The sequence below is a fragment of the Rutidosis leptorrhynchoides genome, chromosome 5, assembly GCF_046630445.1.
Source record: "Rutidosis leptorrhynchoides isolate AG116_Rl617_1_P2 chromosome 5, CSIRO_AGI_Rlap_v1, whole genome shotgun sequence".
Classification (NCBI taxonomy): Eukaryota; Viridiplantae; Streptophyta; class Magnoliopsida; order Asterales; family Asteraceae; genus Rutidosis; species Rutidosis leptorrhynchoides.
The window spans coordinates 264,884,349-264,897,711 of record NC_092337.1 but is presented as its reverse complement, the minus strand read 5'-3'; positions in this window follow the sequence as shown (position 1 = coordinate 264,897,711).

Here is a 13,363-nt window from a genome sequence, read left to right as displayed (position 1 = left end):
ATACTATGATAAGTAAACATATCATTAAGTATATTAACAATGAACTACATATGTAAAAACAAGACTACTAACTTAATGATTTTTAAACGAGACATATATGTAACGATTATCGTTGTAAAGACATTTAATGTATATATATCATATTAAGAGATATTCATACATGATAATATCATGATAATATAATAATTTAAAATCTCATTTGAGATTATAAACATTGGGTTAACAACATTTAACAAGATCGTTAACCTAAAGGTTTCAAAACAACACTTACATGTAACGACTAACGATGACTTAACGACTCAGTTAAAATGTATATACATGTAGTGTTTTAATATGTATTTATATACTTTTGAAAGACTTCAATACACTTATCAAAATACTTCTACCTAACAAAAATGCTTACAATTACATCCTCGTTCAGTTTCATCAACAATTCTACTCGTATGCACCCGTATTCGTACTCGTACAACACACAGCTTTTAGATGTATGTACTATTGGTATATACACTCCAATGATAAGATCTTAGCAGCCCATGTAAGTCACCTAACACATGTGGGAACCATCATTTGTCAACTAGCATGAAATATCTCATAAAATTACAAAAATATGAGTAATCATTCATGACTTATTTACATGAAAACAAAATTACATATCCTTTATATCTAATCCATACACCAATGACCAAAAACACCTACAAACACTTTCATTCTTCAATTTTCTTCATCTAATTGATCTCTCTCAAGTTCTATCTTCAAGTTCTAAGTGTTCTTCATATATTCTACAAGTTCTAGTTACATAAAATCAAGAATACTTTCAAGTTTGCTAGCTCACTTCCAATCTTGTAAGGTGATCATCCAACCTCAAGAAATCTTTGTTTCTTACAGTAGGTTATCATTCTAATACAAGGTAATAATCATATTCAAACTTTGGTTCAATTTCTATAACTATAACAATCTTATTTCAAGTGATGATCTTACTTGAACTTGTTTTCGTGTCATGATTCTGCTTCAAGAACTTCGAGCCATCCAAGGATCCGTTGAAGCTAGATCCATTTTTCTCTTTTCCAGTATGTTTATCCAAGGAACTTAAGGTAGTAATGATGTTCATAACATCATTCGATTCATACATATAAAGCTATCTTATTCGAAGGTTTAAACTTGTAATCACTAGAACATAGTTTAGTTAATACTAAACTTGTTCGCAAACAAAAGTTAATCCTTCTAACTTGACTTTTAAAATCAAATAAACACATGTTCTATATCTATATGATATGCTAACTTAATGATTTAAAACCTGGAAACACGAAAAACACCGTAAAACCGGATTTACGCCGTCGTAGTAACACCGCGGGCTGTTTTGGGTTAGTTAATTAAAAACTATGATAAACTTTGATTTAAAAGTTTTTATTCTGAGAAAATGATTTTTATTATGAACATGAAACTATATCCAAAAATTATGGTTAAACTCAAAGTGGAAGTTTGTTTTCTAAAATGGTCATCTAGACGTCGTTCTTTCGACTGAAATGACTACCTTTACAAAAACGACTTGTAACTTATTTTTCCGACTATAAACCTATACTTTTTCTGTTTAGATTCATAAAATAGAGTTCAATATGAAACCATAGCAATTTGATTCACTCAAAACGGATTTAAAATGAAGAAGTTATGGGTAAAACAAGATTGGATAATTTTTCTCATTTTAGCTACGTGAAAATTGGTAACAAATCTATTCCAACCATAACTTAATCAACTTGTATTGTATATTATGTAATCTTGAGATACCATAGACACGTATACAATGTTTCGACCTATCATGTCGACACATCTATATATATTTCGGAACAACTATAGACACTCTATATGTAAATGTTGGAGTTAGCTATACAGGGTTGAGGTTGATTCCAAAATATATATAGTTTGAGTTGTGATCAATACTGAGATACGTATACACTGGGTCGTGGATTGATTCAAGATAATATTTATCGATTTATTTCTGTACATCTAACTGTGGACAACTAGTTGTAGGTTACTAACGAGGACAGCTGACTTAATAAACTTAAAACATCAAAATATATTAAAAGTGTTGTAAATATATTTTGAACATACTTTGATATATATGTATATATTGTTATAGGTTCGTGAATCAACCAGTGGCCAAGTCTTACTTCCCGACGAAGTAAAAATCTGTGAAAGTGAGTTATAGTCCCACTTTTAAAATCTAATATTTTTGGGATGAGAATACATGCAGGTTTTATAAATGATTTACAAAATAGACACAAGTACGTGAAACTACATTCTATGGTTGAATTATCGAAATCGAATATGCCCCTTTTTATTAAGTCTGGTAATCTAAGAATTAGGGAACAGACACCCTAATTGACGCGAATCCTAAAGATAGATCTATTGGGCCTAACAAACCCCATCCAAAGTACCGGATGCTTTAGTACTTCGAAATTTATATCATATCCGAAGGGTGTCCCGGAATGATGGGGATATTCTTATGCATCTTGTTAATGTCGGTTACCAGGTGTTCACCATATAAATTTTTTTTATCTCTATGTATGGGATGTGTATTGAAATATGAAATCTTGTGGTCTATTATTATGATTTGATATATATAGGTTAAACTTATAACTCACCAACATTTTTGTTGACGTTTTAAGCATGTTTATTCTCAGGTGATTATTAAGAGCTTCCGCTGTCGCATACTTAAATAAGGACGAGATTTGGAGTCCACGCTTGTATGATATTGTGTAAAAACTGCATTCAAGAAACTTATTTTGTTGTAATATATTTGTATTGTAAACCATTATGTAATGGTCGTGTGTAAACAGGATATTTTAGATTATCATTATTTGATAATCTACGTAAAGCTTTTTAAACCTTTATTGATGAAATAAAGGTTATGGTTTGTTTTAAAATGAATGCAGTCTTTGAAAAACGTCTCATATAGAGGTCAAAACCTCGCAACGAAATCAATTAATATGGAACGTTTTTAATCAATAAGAACGGGACATTTCAGTTGGTATCCGAGCGTTGGTCTTAGAGAACCAAAATTTTGCATTAGTGTGTCTTATCGAGTTTGTTAGGATGCATTAGTGAGTCTGGACTTCGACCGTGTTTACTTGAAAAATGATTGCTTAACAAATTTTGTTGGAAACTATATATTTTTAACATGTGAATATTATGTGATTTATTAATCTCTTAACGCGTTTGATATTATGTGATAGATGTCTACCTCTAGAACAAGTCCCATTGACTCACCTAATAATAATGAAGAGTCAAATGTAAATTGGAATGATTCGTGGACTGATTCACAAGTTCCCGAAGAGGAACCGGAAGAAGAGTCGGAACCGGAAGAAGAATCGGAACTGGAAGAAGAATCGGAACCGGATGAAGAAATAGAACCGGTGGGGGAAATAATAAAACGGTTAACTAAAAGAAAATCCTCAACCAACCGACCAAGGTTAATTATGGTCAATGGTGTTTCCGCCAAGGAAGCAAAATATTGGGAGGATTACCAATTCTCCGATGAATCGAATTCCGATGATGTTATAGAAATTACCCCAACTGAATTTAAAAAGGCAAAAGAAAATAATAAGGGAAAAGGGCATAAAAATAGAGAAATCTAATTCCAACCCCGATGAACTTTATATGTATCGTCAACCCCCGAAGTCCTTAAGTTGTAACAATGACCTGGGAACCTCTAAACCACCAGGTTTTTCTAAACCAATGTGGAAAACGACGGCTCGTATTAGGGGAACATCATATATCCCTAGAAACTTGGCAAAACAAACCAAAACCAAAGAAGAAGAAACAAGCGAGTCGGAATAAGATAGTTGTATTTGTGTGGTGTAATATATGTAATATAGTGTGCTTATGCTTTATGATATATGTAAAAATTGCTTGTATTAATAAGTATTTTTTTTATGAATCTAACTCTTGTCTATTTTATAGTATAAAAACACAAAATGGATAGACAACCCAATATTTTAAGAGACCTACCCGGAGACATGATTGATGAAATCTTGTCTAGAGTCGGTCAGAATTCTTCGGCATAACTATTTAAGGCGAGATCAGTTTGTAAGACATTCGAAGAACGTTCCAAGAATGCCTTGGTTTATAAAAGGCTTTCGTTCGAAAGATGGGGGATATCACATTGGGAAATCCATAAGTTACGATGTGTTTACTTTGACGCATATATTGCGGGGAACTCAAATGCTATTTTACGCAATGGGTTAAGAAATTATTTTGACTCAATATATCCGAATATTGGACTTCGTGATTTAGAAAAAGCGGCTAACATGCAACATAAAGAAGCATGTTATGCTTACGGATTAGTAATGTTCGCTTCTCACCAAAGTGAGAACAAGAACATCGGGCTACAACTATTAAACAAAATGTTCCCACAAGTGACGGAGTCGGTAATTGGGGTAAGAAATGAGGTTTTTAGATTGTTACGGGACTGTTGGACATTACGTAACCCTCGTCCCTTTGACGACGTTACAACATGCTGTCTTATCAACGGCCATAACGGTTATGTTCCACAAGACCAAGGATGGGAAGTAATCCTAGTAAAACCAGAATGCATGACTTGTTTCTGGACGTATGAATTACGTGTCTTTATTGCCTTTGCTGAACGACTTGTGTACTAGCTAGAATTATCTTCACAACCATCTTGTATCAAATTTATTGTGTGCTATATTTCATGCTATATGTAAAATAAGCGGTATTGTAAGTTTGTAAAATATTGTGTAAAAGTTTGAACGCGAAATATTATTATAATCAGTTTTTCATATAGAATTGTAGTAGTTGAATTGTATATTAGCTACTAAGTATGAACTTAACGGGTAGGTACTACCCGAATTTAAACTTATAAAACGCTAATATGAAGAAAAAGCTTTTATAAATGAGTTCATATTATGCTACGAAATACTATTAACTACTCTTAATATTCTGTATGATTAACTTGTTCCATTTGACTATTTTGAAGGAAATGGCACCGACTAATCGACACACCGTGAATATGAATGAAGAGGAATTCCGTACTTTTCTAGCTTCAAACATAGCCGTAGTACAGGCTGCGCTACATACCAACAATAACCTTGGATCTAGCAGTACAGGAAATCGTGTAGGATGCACCTACAAAGAATTCACTGCCTGCAAACCTTTGGAATTTGATGGAACCGAAGGACCGATCGGATTGAAACGGTGGACTGAGAAGGTCGAATCGGTGTTTGCCATAAGTAAGTGTACTGAAGAGGACAAAGTGAAGTACGCTACGCATACCTTCACAGGTTCTGCGTTAACATGGTGGAATACCTATCTAGAGCAAGTGGGACAAGACGATGCGTACGCACTACCGTGGTCAGCATTCAAGCACTTGATGAACGAGAAGTACCGTCCCAGAACCGAGGTCAATAAGCTCAAGACAGAACTTAGAGGGTTACGAAACCAAGGATTTGATATTACCACGTACGAAAGATGATTCACAGAATTGTGCCTATTGTGTCCGGGAGCATTCGAAGATGAGGAAGAGAAGATCGACGCGTTTGTGAAAGGATTACCGGAAAGAATCCAAGAAGATATAAGTTCACACGAGCCCGCCTCCATACAACAGGCATGTAGAATGGCTCACAAACTAGTGAACCAGATTGAAGAAAGAATTAAAGAACAGACTGCTAAAAAGGCCAATGTGAAGCAAGTCAAAAGAAAGTGGGAGGAAAACGGTGATAAGAATCACCAATACAACAACAACAGCAATTACAACAATAATCGCAACAATTATCCCCACAATCGCAACATCAATCGCAACTACAACAAACGGCCCAACAACAACAACAACAACAACAACAACAACAACAGCAACTACAACAATCATCCCAACAACAATAATAACCGCAACAACAACAACAATCAGAAGCAGCTATGCCAAAGGTGTGAAAAGTATCACTCGGGGTTCTGCACCAAATTTTGCAACAAGTGTAAAAGAAATGGTCATAGCGCGGCGAAGTGTGAGGTCTATGGACCAGGGGTTAATAGAACGAAAGGAACAAATGGTGTCGGAACGAGTAATGGCAGAGCAAGTAGTGTCGGAGCAAGTTATGCCAATGTAGTTTGTTATAAATGTGGAAAACCGGGCCACATTATTAGAAATTGCCCGAACCAGGAGAACACGAATGGACAAGGCTGCGGAAGAGTTTTCAATATTAATGCGGTAGAGGCACAGGAAGACCCGGAGCTTGTTACGGGTACGTTTCTTATTGACAATAAATCTGCTTACGTTTTATTTGATTCGGGTGCGGATAGAAGCTATATGAGTAGAGATTTTTGTGCTAAATTAAGTTGTCCATTGACGCCTTTGGATAGTAAATTTTTACTCGAATTAGCAAATGGTAAATTAATTTCAGCAGATAATATATGTCGGAATCGAGAAATTAAACTGGTTAGCGAAACATTTAAAATTGATTTGATACCAGTAGAGTTAGGGAGTTTTGATGTGATAATCGGTATGGACTGGTTGAAAGAAGTGAAAGCAGAGATCGTTTGTTACAAAAATGCAATTCGCATTATACGAGAAAAAGGAAAACCCTTAATGGTGTACGGAGAAAAGGGAAACACGAAGCTACATCTTATTAGTAATTTGAAGGCACAAAAACTAATAAGAAAAGGTTGCTATGCTGTTCTAGCACACGTCGAGAAAGTACAAACTGAAGAAAAGAGCATCAATGATGTTCCCATTGCAAAAGAATTTCCCGATGTATTTACGAAAGAATTACCGGGATTACCCCCACATCGATCCGTTGAATTTCAAATAGATCTTGTACCAGGAGCTGCACCAATAGCTCGTGCTCCTTACAGACTCGCACCCAGCGAGATGAAAGAACTGCAAAGCCAATTACAAGAACTTTTAGAGCGTGGTTTCATTCGACCAAGCATATCACCGTGGGGAGCTCCTGTTTTGTTTGTCAAGAAGAAAGATGGTACATTCAGGTTGTGTATCGACTACCGAGAGTTGAACAAACTTACCATCAAGAACCGCTACCCACTACCGAGAATCGACGACTTATTTGATCAACTACAAGGCTCGTCTGTTTATTCAAAGATTGACTTACGTTCCGGGTATCATCAAATGCGGGTCAAAGAAGATGATATTCCAAAGACTGCTTTCAGAACACGTTACGGTCATTACGAGTTTATGGTCATGCAGTTTGGTTTAACTAATGCACCAGCTGTGTTCATGGACCTTATGAACCGAGTGTGTGGACCATACCTTGACAAGTTTGTCATTGTTTTCATTGATGACATACTTATTTACTCAAAGAATGACCAAGAACACGGTGAACATTTGAGAAAGGTGTTAGAAGTATTGAGGAAGGAAGAATTGTACGCTAAGTTTTCAAAGTGTGCATTTTGGTTGGAAGAAGTTCAATTCCTCGGTCACATAGTGAACAAAGAAGGTATTAAGGTGGATCCGGCAAAGATAGAAACTGTTGAAAAGTGGGAGACCCCGAAAACTCCGAAACACATACGCCAGTTTTTAGGACTAGCAGGTTACTACAGAAGGTTCATCCAAGACTTTTCCAGAATAGCAAAACCCTTGACTGCATTAACGCATAAAGGGAATAAATTTGAATGGAATGATGAACAAGAGAAAGCGTTTCAGTTATTGAAGAAAAAGCTAACTACGGCACCTATATTGTCATTGCCTGAAGGGAATGATGATTTTGTGATTTATTGTGACGCATCAAAGCAAGGTCTCGGTTGTGTATTATTGCAAAGAACGAAGGTGATTGCTTATGCGTCTAGACAATTGAAGATTCACGAACAAAATTATACGACGCATGATTTGGAATTAGGCGCGGTTGTTTTTGCATTAAAGACTTGGAGGCACTACTTATATGGGGTCAAAAGTATTATATATACCGACCACAAAAGTCTTCAACACATATTTAATCAGAAACAACTGAATATGAGGCAGCGTAGGTGGATTGAATTATTGAATGATTACGATTTTGAGATTCGTTACCACCCGGGGAAGGCAAATGTGGTAGCCGATGCCTTGAGCAGGAAGGACAGAGAACCCATTCGAGTAAAATATATGAATATAATGATTCATAATAACCTTACTACTCAAATAAAGGAGGCGCAACAAGGAGTTTTAAAAGAGGGAAATTTAAAGGATGAAATACCCAAAGGATCGGAGAAGCATCTTAATATTCGGGAAGACGGAACCCGGTATAGGGCTGAAAGGATTTGGGTACCAAAATTTGGAGATATGAGAGAAATGGTACTTAGAGAAGCTCATAAAACCAGATACTCAATACATCCTGGAACGGGGAAGATGTACAAGGATCTCCAGAAACATTTTTGGTGGCCGGGTATGAAAGCCGATGTTGCTAAATACGTAGGAGAATGTTTGACGTGTTCTAAGGTCAAAGCTGAGCATCATAAACCATCAGTTCTACTTCAACAACCCGAAATCCCGGAATGGAAATGGGAAAACATTACCATGGATTTCATCACTAAATTGCCAAGGACTGCAAGTGGTTTTGATACTATTTGGGTAATAGTTGATCGTCTCACCAAATCAGCACACTTCCTGCCAATAAGAGAAGATGACAAGATGGAGAAGTTAGCACGACTGTATTTGAAGGAAGTCGTCTCCAGACATGGAATACCAATCTCTATTATCTCTGATAGGGATGGCAGATTTATTTCAATATTCTGGCAGACATTACAGCAAGCATTAGGAACTCGTCTAGACATGAGTACTGCCTATCATCCACAAACTGATGGGCAGAGCAAAAGGACGATACAAACGCTTGAAGACATGCTACGAGCATGTGTTATTGATTTCTGAAACAGTTGGGATCGACATCTACCGTTAGCAGAATTTTCCTACAACAACACCTACCATTCAAGCATTGAGATGGCGCCGTTTGAAGCACTTTATGGTAGAAAGTGCAGGTCTCTAATTTGTTGGAGTGAAGTGGGGGATAGACAGATTACAGGTTCGGAGATTATACAAGAAACTACCGAGAAAATCATCCAAATTCAACAACGGTTGAAAACCGCCCAAAGTCGACAAAAGAGCTACGCTGACATTAAAAGAAAAGATATAGAATTTGAAATTGGAGAGATGGTCATGCTTAAAGTTGCACCTTGGAAAGGCGTTGTTCGATTTGGTAAACGAGGGAAATTACATCCAAGGTATATTGGACCATTCAAGATTATTGATCGTGTCGGACCAGTAGCTTACCAACTTGAGTTACCTCAATAACTCGCGGCTGTACATAACACTTTCCACGTCTCGAATTTGAAGAAATGTTTTGCTAAAGAAGATCTCACTATTCCGTTAGATGAAATCCAAATCAACGAAAAACTTCAATTCATCGAAGAACCCGTCGAAATAATGGATCGTGAAGTTAAAAGACTTAAGCAAAACAAGATACCAATTGTTAAGGTTCGATGGAATGCTCGTAGAGGACCCGAGTTCACCTGGGAGCGTGAAGATCAGATGAAGAAGAAATACCCGCATCTATTTCCAGAAGATTCGTCAACACCTTCAACAGCTTCAAATTTCGGGACGAAATTTATTTAACGGGTAGGTACTGTAGTGACCCGAACTTTTCCATGTTTATATATATTAATTGAGATTGATATTTACATGATTAAATATTTCCAACATGTTAAACAATCAAACTTGTTAAGATGATTAATTAAAATATGTTTCATATAGACAATTGACCACCCAAGTTGACCGGTGATTCACGAACGTTAAAACTTGTAAAAACTATATGATGACATATATATGGATATATATATAGTTAACATGATACTATGATAAGTAAACATATCATTAAGTATGTTAACAATGAACTACATATGTAAAAACAAGACTACTAACTTAATGATTTTTAAACGAGACATATATGTAACGATTATCGTTGTAAAGACATTTAATGTATATATATCATATTAAGAGATATTCATACATGATAATATCATGATAATATAATAATTTAAAATCTCATTTGATATTATAAACATTGGGTTAACAACATTTAACAAGATCGTTAACCTAAAGGTTTCAAAACAACACTTACATGTAACGACTAACGATGACTTAACGACTCAGTTAAAATGTATATACATGTAGTGTTTTAATATGTATTTATACACTTTTGAAAGACTTCAATACACTTATCAAAATACTTCTACTTAACAAAAATGCTTACAATTACATCCTCGTTCAGTTTCATCAACAATTCTACTCGTATGCACCCGTATTCGTACTCGTACAACACACAGCTTTTAGATGTATGTACTATTGGTATATACACTCCAATGATCAGCTCTTAGTAGCCCATGTGAGTCACCTAACACATGTGGGAACCATCATTTGGCAACTAGCATGAAATATCTCATAAAATTACAAAAATATGAGTAATCATTCATGAGTTATTTACATGAAAACAAAATTACATATCCTTTATATCTAATCCATACACCAATGACCAAAAACACCTACAAACACTTTCATTCTTCAATTTTCTTCATCTAATTGATCTCTCTCAAGTTCTATCTTCAAGTTCTAAGTGTTCTTCATATATTCTACAAGTTCTAGTTACATAAAATCAAGAATACTTTCAAGTTTGCTAGCTCACTTCCAATCTTGTAAGGTGATCATCCAACCTCAAGAAATCTTTGTTTCTTACAGTAGGTTATCATTCTAATACAAGGTAATAATCATATTCAAACTTTGGTTCAATTTCTATAACTATAACAATCTTATTTCAAGTGATGATCTTACTTGAACTTGTTTTCGTGTCATGATTCTGCTTCAAGAACTTCGAGCCATCCAAGGATCCGTTGAAGCTAGATCCATTTTTCTATTTTCCAATAGGTTTATCCAAGGAACTTAAGGTAGTAATGATGTTCATAACATCATTCGATTCATACATATAAAGCTATCTTATTCGAAGGTTTAAACTTGTAATCACTAGAACATAGTTTAGTTAATTCTAAACTTGTTCGCAAACAAAAGTTAATCCTTCTAACTTGACTTTTAAAATCAACTAAACACATGTTCTATATCTATATGATATGCTAACTTAATGATTTAAAACCTGGAAACACGAAAAACACCGTAAAACCGGATTTACGCCGTCGTAGTAACACCGCGGACTGTTTTGGGTTAGTTAATTAAAAACTATGATAAACTTTGATTTAAAAGTTTTTATTCTGAGAAAATGATTTTTATTATGAACATGAAACTATATCCAAAAATTATGGTTAAACTCAAAGTGGAAGTATGTTTTCTAAAATGGTCATCTAGACGTCGTTCTTTCGACTGAAATGACTACCTTTACAAAAACGACTTGTAACTTATTTTTCCGACTATAAACCTATACTTTTTCTATTTAGATTCATAAAATAGAGTTCAATATGAAACCATAGCAATTTGATTCACTCAAAACGGATTTAAAATGAAGAAGTTATGGGTAAAACAAGATTGGATAATTTTTCTCATTTTAGCTACGTGAAAATTGGTAACAAATCTATTCCAACCATAACTTAATCAACTTGTATTGTATATTATGTAATCTTGAGATACCATAGACACGTATACAATATTTCGACCTATCATGTCGACACATCTATATATATTTCGGAACAACCATAGACACTCTATATGTAAATGTTGGAGTTAGCTATACAGGGTTGAGGTTGATTCCAAAATATATATAGTTTGAGTTGTGATCAATAATGAGATACGTATACACTGGGTCGTGGATTGATTCAAGATAATATTTATCAATTTATTTCTGTACATCTAACTGTGGACAACTAGTTGTAGGTTACTAACGAGGACAGCTGACTTAATAAACTTAAAACATCAAAATATATTAAAAGTGTTGTAAATATATTTTGAACATACTTTGATATATATGTATATATTGTTATAGGTTCGTGAATCAACCAGTGGCCAAGTCTTACTTCCCGACGAAGTAAAAATCTGCGAAAGTGAGTTATAGTCCCACTTTTAAAATCTAATATTTTTGGGATGAGAATACATGCAGGTTTTATAAATGATTTACAAAATAGACACAAGTACGTGAAACTACATTCTATGGTTGAATTATCGAAATCGAATATGCCCCTTTTTATTAAGTCTGGTAATCTAAGAATTAGGGAACAGACACCCTAATTGACGCGAATCCTAAAGATAGATCTATTGGGCCTAACAAACCCTATCCAAAGTACCGGATGCTTTAGTACTTCAAAATTTATATCATATCCGAAGGGTGTCCCGGAATGATGGGGATATTCTTATGCATCTTGTTAATGTCGGTTACCAGGTGTTCACCATATGAATTTTTTTTATCTCTATGTATGGGATGTGTATTGAAATATGAAATCTTGTGGTCTATTATTATGATTTGATATATATAGGTTAAACCTATAACTCACCAACATTTTTGTTGACGTTTTAAGCATGTTTATTCTCAGGTGATTATTAAGAGCTTCCGCTGTCGCATACTTAAATAAGAACGAGATTTGGAGTCCACGCTTGTATGATATTGTATAAAAACTGCATTCAAGAAACTTATTTTGTTGTAATATATTTGTATTGTAAACCATTATGTAATGGTCGTGTGTAAACAGGATATTTTAGATTATCATTATTTGATAATCTACGTAAAGCTTTTTAAACCTTTATTGATGAAATAAAGGTTATGGTTTGTTTTAAAATGAATGCAGTCTTTGAAAAACGTCTCATATAGAGGTCAAAACCTCGCAACGAAATCAATTAATATGGAACGTTTTTAATCAATAAGAACGGGACATTTCAGATACTGATGGTGCATCATCATCATCTAGGCAACCTGCTCCAGAACCTGAACCCGAAATGCAATATGAGCCATAATATGAACCAGAACCTGAACAAGAGCAACAACAGGAACAACAACAATAACCTGATCAACACATACCATATTTTGATCCGCAACAAGAATATGTTAATGCCTACGTAATTTTTCCGATTCATCCGATAATAGCACACCCAACGATTCATGAAGAACAGTTGCATCCTAATTTGAGATTTGATCGAAGTTGGAGAGATTACCCGACGTATCAAAGTAACAAATTCAAACTGGTAACGAAAAATGTAGAAGTACCGAGGGTAATTGATTGGGAGCCTTTGGAAAGGGTCCAACTAGTTAACTCAGTTAGACTGCATTTGATCCAAAGGTATGGCAGCTCTTCTTTTCCGGATTGGGAACGTTTATTCACCATTCGTAGGCCTGTATATAAGGAATGGTGTGTTGAGCTTATGAGTACTATTTCACTTAATGCG